This window comes from Trichosurus vulpecula, chromosome 3 (assembly GCF_011100635.1).
Source record: "Trichosurus vulpecula isolate mTriVul1 chromosome 3, mTriVul1.pri, whole genome shotgun sequence".
NCBI classification, from domain to species: Eukaryota; Metazoa; Chordata; class Mammalia; order Diprotodontia; family Phalangeridae; genus Trichosurus; species Trichosurus vulpecula.
Window position 1 is genome coordinate 225,648,844 of NC_050575.1, and position 14,830 is coordinate 225,663,673.

The window sequence follows — 14,830 nt, forward strand, 5'->3', positions numbered from 1 at the left end:
AGATCTCCTCTTTGTCATTATATTGTTTTCTTCTATTTCTTTACATTGCTCCCTTAAGAAAACCTTCTTATCTCTCCTTGGTATTCTTTAGAATTCTGAATTCAGTTGGGTATATCTTTCCCTTTCTCTGACTTTCACTTGCCTTCTTTCCTCAGCTATTTCTAAAGCCTCATTAGACAGCCATTTTGCTTTCTTGTTCTTTTCTTTTGGAATGTTTTTTGTTGCTGCCTCCTGTATGCTATTGTGAACCTCTGTCCATAGTTGTTCAGGCACTCTATCTATCCAATCTAGTCCCTTAAATCTATTCATCACCCCTACTTCATATTCATAAGGGATTTTATTTAGGTTATATCCATATGTCTGATGGGTTTTCCCAACTTTCTTCAATTTAAGTCTGGATTTTGCAATAAGAAGTTCATGATCTTAGCCACAGTCAGCTCCAGATATCGTTTTAACTGACTATATACAGTTTCTCTACTTTTGGCTGCAAAGTATACAATCAGTCTGATTTCTATGTTGACCATCTGGTGATGTCCACATGTAGAGTCACCTTCTGGGTTGTTGAAAAAGAGGGTTTGTTATGACCAGTGAGTTATCTTGACAAAACTCTATGAGTCTCTGCCTGCTTCATTTTGTAATCCAAGGCCAAACTTGCCAGTTATTCCAGCTATCTTTTGATTTCCTACTTTAGCATTCCAATCTCCTATGGTGAAGTAATGGATTTTTTAGGTGTTCTTACTAGAAGATGTTATAGGTCTTCATAGAACTGATCAACTTTGGTCTCTTCAGCATTAAGGATTGGAGCATAGACTTGTATTACTGTGATATTGAATGGTTCGCCTTGCATTGGAACAGATATAATGCAATCATTTTTGAGATTAAGCCCTAGTCCTGCTTTTCTTACCCTTTTATTGACTATGTGGGCTACTCCATTTCTTCTAAGGGATTCTTGCCACAGTAGTATATGTAGCGATCACCTGAATTTAATTCACCCATTCCCATCCATTTAACTTCACTGACACCCAAGATATTTAATCTTTCCATCTCCTGTCTGACCACTTCTAGCTTACCTTGGTTCATAGATCTTCCCTTCCAGGTTTCTATGCAATATTGCTCTTTTCAGACCCAGACTTTCCTTTCATCACCAGCCTTATCTGCAGCTGAGCTTCCTTTCAGCTCTGGCCCAGCTGTTTCATTAGCAGTGGAGCTACTTGTAGCTGTCCTCTGCTCTTCCCCAGTAGCATACTGGACACCTTCCAACCTGAAGGGCTTATCTTCCAATGTCTTCTCTTTTATCATTTTAATACTGTCCAGGGTTGTTGGGTTTTGTTTTTTTTTTGGCAAAGATACTGGAGTGGTTTGCCATTTCCTTCTCCAGTGGATCACCTTTCATCAGAATTCTCCACTATGATCCGTCTTGTGTAACCCTGTAAGGCATGGCTCATAGTTTCATTGACCTACGCAAGCCCCTCCACTATGACAAGGTAGTGATCCAGGAAGGGAGCAATAGTACTAGAGGAAATCCTTCAATCCGTCAGGGTTATGCCCTAGAATTCTAAGGAGACCAGTAGCTATGCTCTGGGGACCTGGCCTAGCCATGCAAGTTGTGGTTGGGAGATTAAGTCCAGAGCCCATGTACTAGATATGTTTTTAATAACAGCTTCAAAAAAGCATAGAAATGAGAGTAATCAATTAATGGGATAAAGCTTCCAAGCGCAGCTGCTTAGGTTGCAGCAAAAAGGAGATAAATAGTTTTCTCTTCCCATCCGTGTCCTATTTCTCCCGGGTCAGATGAGAAACAGCAAGCGAATGATGGAAAGGCCAATGAAAGAGGCAGAGAAGGAAAGGAAGGTATTGTGGACTGGGTTTATGCATCACACCATCCCCACCTTCGCCCGATCTGCTTCTGGTTTCTTGCTCTAGACTCAATCTGTCTGCGCCTCACTCATTCTGGACAACTCCTCTCCTCTGTACTCCACTTGTGTCTGCCAGGCCAGTGATGACCACTGGGCACATTAGTCAACTCCATATTCTGATGGCCCACAAGGCATTTTATCCTGACCTTCCATCAAGACACTTCCCCATTCCATTTCTCTACATAACCTTTGCTACTTTGCAGAAGCCCTTTCAAGTTTAGATGCCATGTTTTGTCTTTTTTTTTCCAGTTGTGTCCAACTCTAAATGACCCCAATTTGGGTTTTCTTGGCAAAGATGCTGGAGTGGTTTGGCATTTCCTTCTCCAGCTCATTTTACAAATTGAGTTACAGAGGCAGACAGGGTTAAGTGACTTGCTCAGGGTCACACAGCTAGCATCTGAGGCCAGATTTTTAAAAAAAATTTTATTTATTTTATCCTGAACTTAAGAAATAAAACAAGCATTTCCATAACAGAAAAAAGATGACTGTTCATGAAATTGCAATTCTATTATGTACAACTTGCTATTCTTTTAAAGTATATAATAAAGTTATCACGTAACTTGCTTTTCTCTTTTTTCTTCCCTCTCCTCCCCCCCACCAACATGGCTACCATTAGACACAAATACATGTGAAACCATTCTATACATCTATTTATCAGTTCTTTCTTTGAATACAGATAGCGTCTTCCTTCATATATCCTTTGTAGTTAATTTGGGTATTTATAATAGTTAAAATGACTTACTCACTCAAAGTTGTTCTTAAAACAATATTGTTGTTAGTGAACTCAGAAATATGAGCCTTCCTGATCCAAGCCCAGCACTCTGTTCCTTGAGTAATGTCTACCTGTCTGTGGGTAGATATTTTTGGGCCACCAAGAGTCCACTATACTGACTCGAGGGGAGGGGAGATCTGTATTGAGATAAGATCTAGATTTCTCCCTATGGTTAAAAATTTTGCAATACCTTGTAAAAAAACAGTTGAAGTATACTTGACATCTCCATGGATATGGCACAAGTATCAAAATAAACATTAGCACTCTAGAGAAGAATGATTATCTCAACACCACAGGTGCTATTTATATCAAATCCACATTAACATTACATGCAATAGATATGACATCATATATCACTTGACAGGCTGCTTCAGTGGTTCTATGTGCAAATTTCATGCAGAATATATTACATGTACACATCATGATAACATATGCATATCCATGCTACACAAGTAAAGAAACAGAGACAAAATAAAAACAGAACAAAGGTAATGATAACCGTATCAGTAGTCCTACATAATGACGGACATTGATAACCATCAGTTTATAAGGAAATACACAGCAAAATATTGCATAACAAACAGACAGATATAGCTATAGTATATACATGATACTAGTCACAAGCAAATAAACATAAAGAGAAAAGTAATGAAACAAAATCATAACTCAGAAGCCCACAGCAATTAACATATGGATCAGACACAAGTTACATGGACAAACATGGGGTAAAGGGGTGACATCTCAGGGACTCATCCAGAATCTCAGTGGTTGATTGCAATCCACCCCAATGATTTACTCTTTTATTGGGAAGCCCCACACGTGTTTGGGATTCATTTGAGTTTTTTTGATTTGTTTTTGGACTAGCCTGTTTCTTCTATTGTTGGTTGAGTTCAGACCTCCATTTGGAATGCTCTGGAGTTTTGCAGGAATACGCTTAGAGAAACTGGGAGAAACCTATGTACTCTGGGAATCCTTAGATTTTATTGGGATCTCCCTTAGGAATGCCCTAGAAATATGCTTTGGAGAAATATATAGATTGCTTTAAGTTCTAGAAAGACTCATAGGAAGAATTTTTATTCATCACAATGTGGTTCCTTGCTTGGGGTGAGGGGGTGACTTCCAGTTTACTGGAAGTCAGCAACACTTGTTAGAATAGCTCCATGTCCTCAGGCTCTCATCATCTCTCACCTGGATTATTGCAACAGCCTCTTAATTGGGCCCCCTGCCTCGAGTCTTTCCCTACTCCAATCCCTCCTTCACAGTGCAAAGTAATTTTTATTAAGTGCAGATCAGTGGTGTGACTCCACTATTCAATTAACTCCAATGGCTGCTAGGATAACATCTAAACTCGTCTGTTTAGCTTTGGAAGCCTTACATGACCTATCCCCAAGCTAACTTTGAGCCTCACTAGGTATTATTCCTCTTCTGTTCTCTGTGATTCAGCCAACTGGCGTTCTCTCTGTTCCTCACACAGGACACACCATCTTCTGTCTTCCTGCCTTTGTACTGGCTATCACATACGACTGGAATACCTTTCTTTCTTAGCTCTGCTTCATGGAGTGCTTCTGTTCCTTTAAGAAGCAGCTCGAACACCATCTTCTGTATGAAGCCTTTTCTGATCACCTCAACTGCTAATGACCTTCGTTCCAAGCTATCTCTTATTCATATTATATGTATGCTGTACATACATATATATGTCCTTTGCCCCACTGGAATGTAAGCTTGTTTCAAGTACGGATTATTTACTTGGGAGTTTACCTGCCAAGACAAACCCAGGAACTATATGAACCCAGCTAGTAAACACTTTTCACACAAAGTCAGATCTAAACAACTGGAAAAATATTAATTGCTCATGTGCAGGACAAGCCAATATAATAAAAAATGACCTAATTCTACCTAAATTAATCTATTTATTCAGTGCCAAAGCAAACTATCAAAATATTATTTTATAGGACTAGAAAAAATAACAAAATTCATCTAGAAGAATAAAAAATCAAGGATATCAAGGGAATCAATGAAAAAAGTATGAAAGAAGGTAGTCTAGCTGTACCAGATCTCAAACTGTATTATAAAGTGGCACTTATCAGAACAATCTGCTACGGGCTAAGAAATAGAGTGGTAGATCAGTGGAACAGATTAAATACAAAATTACATTATAGTAATGATAAACCCAAAGATGCAAGCTTTTGGAACAAAAACTCACTATTTGACAAAAACTGCTGGGAAAACTGGAAAACAATATGGCAGAAACTAGATATAGACTAAGATCTCACACTGTATACCAAGATAAGGTCAAAATTGGGTATATGAGTTACACATAAAGGATGATAGCATAAGCAAATTAGGAGAGCATGGAATAGTTTATCTGTTAGATCTGTGGATAAAGGAAGAATTGAGGACAAAAAAACCATAGAGAACATTACAAAATGTATCATTTGATTATATAAAATTGAAAAGTTTTTTGCATAAACAAAACCAATGCAAACAAAATTATAAGGAAAGCAGAAAACTGGGGGAAAATTTTTTGCAACAAGTCTCTCCGATAAAGGCCTCATTTTTCAAATGCATAGATAACTGAGTCAAATTTATAAAAATACAAATCGTTCTCCAATTGATAAATGGTCAAAGGATATGAACAGGCAGCTTCCAGACAAAGAAATCAAAGCTATCTATAGTCATATAAAAATGCTCTAAATCACTATTTATTAGAGAAATGCAAATTAAAACAACTTTGAGGTACCACCTCACACCTATCAGACTGGCTAATATGACAAAAAAAGAAAATGATAAATGCTGGAGAGAATGTGGGAAAACTGTGACACTAATGTACTGTTGGTGGAGTTGTGAACCAATACAACCATTCCAGAGAGCAATTTGGAACCTTGACCAAAGGGCTACAAAACTGTGCATGTCCTTTGATCCAGAAATACCACCGGTAGGACTATAACCCAAAGACATCCAAAAAAGGGGAAAGGATCAATTTATACAAAAAATATTTATAGCAGTTCTTTTTGTGATGGCTAAGAATTGGAAATCAAAGGAATGGCCATCAATTGGGAAATGACTAAACAAGCTGTGGTATATGATTGTGATGGAATATTATTGTACTAAGAAATGACAAACAGGGTGATTTCCCCAAAACCCAAAAAGACTTACATGAACTGATGCAAAGTGATGTTAATAGAGCCAGGAAAATGCTGTACACAGTAACAGCAAAATTGTTCAGTGAAAAATTGTGAATGACTTAGCTATTCCCAGCAATACAGTGATCCAAGACAATCCCAAAGGACTAATGATGAAGCATAGTAACTGCCTCCACAGAAAGAACTGATATTGCTTGAATACAGATTGAAGCGTGCTATTTTTTACTTTCTTTCATTTTTTTTTCTTTTGAGTCTTCTTGTACAAATGACAAATATGGAAATGTTTTACATGATTGCACAGGGAGGGATAGCATTTGGAATTCAAAAATTAAAACAAAACAAAACAAAATGTCAAGTAGGGATTATGTCATTCTTTGTATTTCTAGTCCCAGTGCCTAACATGGTGCCTGGAACATAGCAGGCATATAATAGATACTTGTTGGTTGATTAATTGATTGAATTTGGAACTAGACCTTTCCTCTGAGAAAGTTTGTTTTTATTTTTTCACTTTCTTTCCTTTAATTTTTTCTTTGTCTTTTGCTAGCGTTTATCTCATTATCTATCTTCCTAACTTCCTTCCTTCCTTCCTTCCTTCCTTTGTAAATACTTAAGTTTAATTTTATTTTTTCCTTGAGTTGGGATAGGCTCTTTCAAGCATCAGGCAAATGACAACCTATTAAAATGTTATAAAATCTTATTTGCTTTTTCAGTTTGTAAAGCGTTGTGTCTGGAAGTGAGTATGCTCTCCAGAACCATTAGTTATGTATAAGTCTGGGCCCTCACACAATATTTTAAATTTTGGTAGTTTCTAAGAACCATGTTGAATATACTCTGCACAGCATTCAGGAACTTTGCCACGTGAACTTTATTGAGGCTATATTAAAGGAAAATACTTGAACTCTCTAGTCCTCAGAGAACTTTCCAGAATTGGAGATATGGAAATGTGTTAACACCCTAAATGATTTTTTGGGGGGACATTTGAGGGAGATTGTAGAGGGGGTTGAATTAGATCACTTCCATGATACTAAGTGTGAATTCATCTTTCCAGTGAGAAAATCGCTCTAACCCTAGAGGATGAGGGTGAACATCCGATCTTGGTTGGTCCTTTGGTTCTAATAACTGGGTGCTGAACCAGGAAGATCTGTCCACACAGTAGATTTTAAAAGAGAATAAGGAGAAAAGCTCCTATTTCCTTTTGAGTATATGACTTGCTACTCTGCCAACTCTTCCTTGGACTTTCAGCAAGGGAAGGAATTCATCTCCCCTCCTTCCACCATGGCAGCAAGTGGGCCTGGGACTGGGGCTCAAGTCCCTGGTTGCTTCTTCTTGTTTGTGTTTTTTTCTCTGCATACAGGTCAATCACTGAATGGCAACCCTGAGAAATGAACCTCTCTAGTCTTGGCAGCAACCTGTGAGGGCGAGAGTTCTTGGATTCCTGAGTCAGTGTCAGCTGCCCTTCATCAGGTGCTTCTTGTCGTTATCCTGCTTCTCACTGGAGATGCACCACTGTACTACAGATGCTTAAAAGACTAAGAAAACCCAACCATATCTGGCAGGCCAGATCGACCCTTTGTGAATTGCCCAGACAGTACGGATACAAGGAAATGCCTTTTTCAGCATGCCAACTAAGCTATCTTTACCTCTGGAAGAGTATAACATGAGTCTTGGGTTATTATTTTGTGTTTTAAGTATTTGATAATGGGTGCTTATGAGTTTTTTGTATTTTAAACTTTGTGGTAGAAAACTGTCCTCTACCCAATATCTACTTTGTAGCCTTTTCTAGAAGAGAGCCTGTTAATTTCTTTTAGAGGTGATCCTAGACATGAGCCAGAGCTAAGCTCTGTTTTAGATATTTTCCCCAGAACCCTGGGAAAAGGCCATAATGAGCCAGGGAGTATGAGAAAAGCCTAATCCCTTCTCACGGGGGTTAGGCTCCCCACAGGATTGAACTCAGCCTGCTTGAACCCAGAGCTAGAGCCCCTTATGGGAAGCTCAAAGGGCCAAGCATAATATTTTTTTCCAACTAAACATCCCCAATTCTTTCAACTAATACTTTCATGAGTTGGTCTGGTTATTCTTCACCAACCTGTTACCCTCTCCCTTGTCCCAGTTTAACAATGTTTTTCCCAGAATGCTGCACCTAGAGTTAAATATAGCAATACAGATGTGGTCTGATGAGAGCACAGTGAGATTATCATGTCTGTAGATCAGTGGTATCAAACTTAAGTCAAAATGGGAGTCACTAATCCATAATAAGGATTCCTGTGGGCCTCATATTGACTTAGTTTTAAAATGTAATATTATTTGTTTTATTATAGTTTTTATTTATTTTGTTAAATATTTCCCGATTATATTTTAGTCTGATTTGGGCTGCATGCAGCCCAGAGGCCTCATGTTTGACCCCTTTACTATAAACCATTAGCCAGAGCCGCTGAAATAGTGGACAGCCTGCTCATGGCTGAAGGGTTGGAGCACTGGGTGAGGAGAGCGACTGTCTCAACAGATCGCAAAATAATAGAATTTAGAGCTGAAAGTGATCTTAGAATTCATCTAGTTCAGTCCTATATGATCCTATGAGGTTAAAAAGGTGAGCATGATTTTTAATAACCATTTGGAGACTGTGTTTTTAATTTTCTTCCCCATTTTTATAGTTAAGTTACTGCCTTCTCTGCCAGGAAGGGCTCCCAGGGCCCCCAGATGACCCAAGCAATCTAGTAAAGTCCCTGTCTCTGTATGCTGGAGCTGGCTTGAACTGGGTGGTGAGAGTGGTTTGAAGTGTTAATTTTCAGTGTGAGCATTTATACCTTGGAAATCAGCAAATACTACAAATCAAGGCTTGATTTATTGTTTTGTTGATTGTTTAGATTTAAGAAAGTGTTAGAGAAAATGATAACAATGCAGATGAGACTTAAAAGGTGTGTCCTGTGGAGAACCTGTTGTTAAACATTTACTGGCGTACCCCTGGTCGCTGTACAATAGGAGAAAGTCCTGCCAGGTGGGTGGATTGTCAGAGGAGGTAACCAGCAGGTGATACTAGAAGTCAAAGCAAATAGGCAGGTGGTGTTAGGGGCCACCACGGGGTGAGTTGGGGGCATCTGGGAAGGCAGGCCCTCAGGGAGAGGTCCAGTGCTAAGGAAGGCATGCTCCTTGTGTCTGGGAGACACCTCTGGCAGCATTGCTTCCTGCATTTATAGAGGAACTGGCCTCACTCCCTGGCTGCATTGAAAAATGACACTGAATTTGGTGTCAGAGAACCTGGACTCGTAGATTTAAAGCTGGGAGGGGCCTTAGATGCCATTCAATCCAACTGCCTCATTTTATAGATGGCAAGAGATTGTAAGAGAATCGTCCAAAGTCACACAAGTTTTGAACTCCGGTTCTGCCACTGACTTTGGCAAGGCACTCCATCTCTTTGCTTCCCTCCATGATTAGAAAGTTGGGCTAGATGATCTCCCGGGCCTTTCCAGCTCTAAATTCTATGATCCTATGGCTTCATTAGAAAGAGTAAGGCCTTGGGTGATGATAGCCTGTCGCTCCCTGTGAGGGCTTGTAAACCATTTCCATTTGACTGGATGCTGCGCCATCTAGTGGCCACCAACAAGAAAGGCTCTGTGTCCTGTTATTTCTGATTGCAAAGAGCAGTCAGCCAGCTGTCAACTAGTCCTGGAGTGGGACCAGGCACAGTTCACACGTTGCTATGCCCAGAGCCAGTTTCTGAACCCCTTTCCTGTCTCTCCCCTGTTCTGTAGACTCTCACCCTCTCCCAAGATAGGAAGGGCACGGCTAAGCAACCAATACAAATGTCAAGGGGGCCAGAATCAATGTCAGGAAGCTAACTGGTCCTTAAGTGGATTAATAACCAAAGACTTTGAGGTTCATTTTAGGACATTTGTTTCTGGTCATAACCCGCATGCCTGACTATATTCCTTGCCCCAAGTCAGGCTCTCCTAAGCGGGGATCCATGAATTTGTACGTGTTCCTTTTAAATCTTTTGATAACTGTATTTGAGTATAATTTGTTTCTTCTATAATTGTATTTTATTTTATAGATTTAAAAACATTCTGAGAAAGGCTCTATAGACTTTGCCAGATGACAAATGGGTCCATGACACAAGGATGAAGTGAATATTATAAAATATTGACTAAATTTCCCTGGGAAGTCATTTGTTCTTTTTATGAACTGGAAAAGTTAGTGGTAGAGATGAGATGGGTAACATGGAGGGGCCTGGGTATGTATTTGCTCAGAAGGAGGCTGGCTACATTACCCCCTTAGCCTGGGAGGTTGATAGGGGGAGGGGATAGAAGTAGGGTCTTAGAACCATAGGCTTGTTAGGACAGCTGATTCCAAGCCCTGCACCTTTCTGGTGCCCCAGGGTAGGGGTGGGGGGAGAAACTTCTAAGTGCCAGCGCTTCTAGCTTTCCCATTTAAGGAGGGCACCTGGGCTAGCCATGTCTTCATTTCCCACCCAACTACAGTCATCTGAACTTCTCCATCATGTCCTAGGAACCTGATCATCCTGCAAGATTACTACAGCTCTGGAACTCACACCTCCCCAGTACCCTCTGTCTTTAAGAGCTCGTCCCTCCTTTTGAATGAAGGAGCTCCTCACAGAACCTCCATTTAAGTAGGGTGTCTAGGCCAGCCATCTCTTCATATTCCACAAATCTGTACTCTCTAGATTTTACATTATATCCCCTCTGTCTGGCACCTTCTCTTCCCCTTTCCACCCCCCTTTCTTTTGTGGGCGGTCTTCCCTCATTAGGTTGTGAGCTCCTCAAGGGCAGGGACCATTTCTTGCCTTTCTTCTATCTGAAGTGCTTAGAAGAATTTTGGCACATAGTAGGTGCTTTATAAATGTTTATTTACTAACTCTCCCTTGGGTTTCTCCAGGGATGGACCTAATACTCCTTTAGGATTCCTTTCCTCCCAAGCTTCCCCCAATCTAGTTGAAAATCAAAAGTGAAAAGTAAGGTGGGGGGGGAGTGTTAAGGAATTTAAGGCAATGAGCACAGACAGTTTTTCCTAGGAGTATGTATGTGAAAGGAAGAATCAATGCAGTACAGTAGCTTGGGGAATGTCAGTGTCACCTTAGAAGTTTCAGGGTGGGAGAGGTCTGCTCTGTGCATGTTTGTAGGAAGTGAGGAAGGAGCCAGTGGACCAGAGAGTGGAGGATATGGGAAAAAGAGAACATCTAGAGGGGCTCAAGGTAAGAAGGACCATCTCTTCCTCAAAGACCATTGCAAAGGAGGAAAAGAATGAAGGCTGGGGCAGAGGCTTGTTGGCTCATTATGATGAGTTTACAGGAAAATTCTTTAATACCTGTGATTCTCTGCAGATTGATTACTATTGGGGGGACCAAGCTGTGAAGCGCTTTTACAGAGAAGCTTACGTTAGGTCCTAAGGTTAATAGGGCACCAACAGAGTTTATTGAGTAGATGATTGACATGGGCAGATGTGTGCTTCAGAAAAAAAATCACTTTGACAATCATGTGGAGGATGGATTAGAACAGGGCAGGGGCACCGACTAGGAGGCTAGGTGAGAAACAATGAGTTCTGAACTAGGGTCATGTCCATGGGAGAAGGGGACAGGTATGAGAGATGCTGTGAAGGTAACATCAAGTTTCTAGATGATTGGATATGTGGAGAAAAGGAAAGTGAGTAGTCAAAATAATGCTAAGGCTGAAATCATGTGTGACTGGGAGGATGGTGGTACCCTCAATGAAAATAGGGAGGGTGAGAAGAGTGGTGGTTTTTGGGGAAAGATCAGGAATTCTATTTTAGACATGCTGGGTTTGAGACACCTACAGAATGTCAGATTTAAAATATCTAATACGCAGGTAGAGAGAGACTAAGAGTGGATAAATAGATCTGGGAGTCATCTGCATAGAAAATGGGAAGGTTATCAGGTGAGAAAGTGTGGAGAGGAGAGGAAGACAGGGCAGAGCCTAGGAGTTTACTCACCATTAAGGGTCATAATATGGATAAAAGACCAGCCCAGGAGCAGTCTGAAGCAAGAGGAGAATCAGTGGATTGTCAGTTTTGTTAACAGTTCCATCTATATTTGAAACCTGTCAGTGGCAGCTCCTTTCAAAACCAAGAGCTCCATTTTATGCATGGGATAACCAATCTCACCATCAGTGGATTCTCTCCTGGCAAAAGCAATAGTTGTTTCTGGTGATAACCACTCTCTTGGTACAGAACTGTTCCCAGGCCTTCCAGGCTAGCACCAATGTGTAGCACAAAGGGTTCATTTGGTCATCTGCATAAAGCAGCACTGAGGATGTGTGGGACAGCTGGCCAAGTCCTTGAGAGAGGGTTCACACTTTTCCTTCCAACAATCTCCAAATGGAGTCAAAGGAGACAGGCCAGACTGGCAAAATAATAGAACTTAGAGCTGAAAGGGATCTTAGAACTCATCTAGTTTTATTAAAATTTTTCTTTTTATTATGAATTTGACAAACACTTCAATATACAAAGAACGGAAACATGATTATATATCAAACTGTGAACATTTTAAAAACTGTGCATTTTAAATGTATATTAAATTTAACACAATAGTGACATATTGCCCTGCATGTCTATGTTCCCCTTTGAACTTTCTTCGGTCCTCCTTTGTGTATTTTAAAAATATTTTCTTGATAATTTTTCTTCCTTTTTTTCCAATTCTCATTACCCATCCACTTCCCAACTACAACTCTCTCCCCATCTCTTCTCCAAATAGAAGCCCTCTCTTGTAATAAATAATTTGTCAAGCGAAACAAATCCATACATTGCTCAGGTATGAAAGTCTATGTCTCATTCTACACCTTTAGACTATCAGCTCTCTGCCAACAGGTTGAATGAGTTTTCTGATGTCATTATTCATAACTGAATTGATCACAGTTGGCCCTCTTTCCTTTGCCTCATTCCTAGCTAAAACAATTTTTAAAAGGCAGGAAGCTTGGGTGAAAAGTCTTTGCATAAATTATCTCTGATAAGGGTCCAATATCCAAGATATCTAGAGAATTAACACAAATATATTAAACCATTAGCCATTCCTTAGTGGTCAAAGGATATGAACAAGCAGTCCTCAAAGGAAATACAAACTCTAAGCCATATGCTTCAAATAAGAGTGATGCAAATCAAAAGAATTCTGAAGTTTCATCTCACAGCCAGAAAACTTGAAAAGGCAACAAAAGATGGAAGCAGTATTGGAGTGGCTTCAGGAAGACAGGCACACTAATACACTGTAGGTGGCACTGTTGGGCAGCCAGGTGGCACAGTTGAAAGAATGCCAGACCAGAAGTCAGGAAGGTTCGTCTTTCTGAGTTCAAATTGGGTCTCAGACACTTAGTACTTGTGTGACCCTGAGCAAGTCACTTAAGCCTGTTTGCCTCAGTTTCCTCATCTGTAAAATGAGCTGGAAAGGGAAATGGCAAACTACTGTAGCATCTTTGCCAAGAGAACTCAAATGGGGTGATGAAGAGTCAGATACAACTGAAAAACAACTGAACTGAAAGGTGGGACCATGAATTGGTCCAACCATTCTGGAAAACAATTTGGAATTGTCCTAAAAAAAAGAGATTGAAATATTCATACTTGTGACCCAGAGATCCCACTGCTAGGCATACCACCCCAAAGACGGAGAGGACTCAGATATACTAAAATATTCCTAGCTCCAGAGAATTAGGGAGGAAAATACACATGCCCTTCATTTGGGAAATGGTTAAGCAAATTTTAATACATTAATGTAATGAAATATTACTGTGCCATAACAAATAATGAATATGAAGAATTAGGAGAAGAATGGAAAAACATACGAACTGATGCAAAAGTTAAATAAACAGCACCAGGAAAACAATGCACACACACATAAAAATTAGAACAATGTAAATGGAAAGAATCACAAGAAACCAAACTAACCAACCCTCAATGTCTCTTTGAAAACAGAAGTGGGGAGGGATAGATTTGGAAATGAATATGATGCAAAACCAAAAAGAAACATTAAAAATAAGAGATCATCTTTTTAAAAGGTGGGAAATTGACTTGTAGGGACAAAAAGCAGTAGTTGCAGCAAGCAGGTCTGAGGAGGGCACCAGTCTTTTAGACAAAACAGGGCTGCTAAGAACTAACACACAAGCAGACAAACAGGGCTTCCATTATTATATTCCTAACATTTGAGAAAGACATCTCCTGAAGAAAAGAGAAGAGTTCAGAAGGTGCTGGCAAAGATGGCACCATCAAATAGCCTTGGGACACAAAATTATCACTTCCCATATTTGTGGCAAACTCTGAGATTTTGACCTTGGGCTACTTGGTGGCATGGCCTCCAATGCAAGACCTCTGGGGATGATCACAGAAGAGGTGAAACACACTGACAAATACACAGGGAAAGATGCCTAAGGACACCTCATTCCCACCACTGGGCTGCTCTGCTGTAATGCCCCACTCCAAGAAATTACTGGGTACTGCTATGTGAGGCAGTAGGGGTACGAGGAAAAGTGAAAACAGTTTTTGTCCTCAGGAAGCATGCATTTTATCAGAGGAGACAACATATAAAAATCAGGTACACGCCAGGTATGTTCAGAATAGGTACAAAGCTTCATCTTACAGGGAAAGGCACTAGCAGCTGGGGGAGACCAGGAAAGCACTCATATAGAAGGAATTTGAGCTGAGTCTTGAGAGAAATTATTATTTTACTATTATATTAATAACCAATGATTAGAATGGGATTCAGGCTTTGCTCCTCAATTTCCTCATTAAGGCCCAGCACTTGTTAAAATCAGTCTCTGAAGGACGTGACTGATTGAGAAGATTGCCCCTAGTCCTCAAGGAACATGATCTTGAATCTTGGGCAGCTAGGTGGCTCACTGACCCTGGAGTCAGGAGGACCAGAGTTCAAATCTGGCCTCAGATACGTGAAACACTTACTAGCTATGTGACCCTGGGTGGTCAAGTCACTTAACCATGATAGCCTCCCCAAAATTCACTTCATAAAGAGGCCTATTCACTGAATTGGT